The sequence below is a fragment of the Egretta garzetta genome, unplaced genomic scaffold (assembly GCF_000687185.1).
Source record: "Egretta garzetta isolate BGI_Z169 unplaced genomic scaffold, ASM68718v1 scaffold161, whole genome shotgun sequence".
Lineage (NCBI taxonomy): Eukaryota > Metazoa > Chordata > Aves > Pelecaniformes > Ardeidae > Egretta > Egretta garzetta.
The window spans coordinates 892,340-892,921 of NW_009258754.1; the positions used below are offsets into that span (position 1 = coordinate 892,340).

The 582-nt window shown below is 50.7% G+C and overlaps 1 protein-coding gene across 1 annotated transcript in view; it reads left to right on the forward strand.

The window, feature by feature from the left end:
- The window catches only part of CUL3 (cullin 3), a 58,274-nt gene that overhangs the window by 24,166 nt on the left and 33,526 nt on the right, over positions 1–582 (forward strand). The gene's annotated exons all lie outside the window — the stretch shown is intronic.

The window sequence follows — 582 nt, forward strand, 5'->3', positions numbered from 1 at the left end:
CCCATTTTCAAAAAGGGTAGAAAGGAAGACCCTGGGAACTACCGACCTGTCAGCCTCACCTCTGTGCCTGGGAAGATCATGGAACAGATGGAACAGATCCTCCTAGAAGCTATGCTAAGGCACATGGAGGCCAGGGAGGTAATTTGAGATAGCCAGCATGGCTTCACCAAGGGCAAGTCCTGCGTGACAAACCTAGTGGCTTTCTATGAAGGTGTGACAACAACAGTAGACAAGGGAAAACTAATGGACGTCGTCTACCTGGACTTCTGCAAAGCCTTTTGACACGGTCCCCCACAACATCCTTCTCTCTAAATTGGAGAGCTGTGGATTTGATGGGTGGACTGTTTGGTGGATAAGGAATGGGTTGGATGATCGCATGCAGAGGGTAGTGGTCAGCATCTTGATGTCTGGATGGAGACTGGTGAGGAGTGGTGTCCCTCAGGGGTCCGTACTGGGACCAGTGCTGTTTAATGTTTTCATCAATGACTTAGCGAGATTGAGTGCACCCTCAGCAAGTTTGCGGATGACACCAAGCTGAGTGGTGCGGTTGACACACCAGAAGGACGGGATGTCATCCAGAGG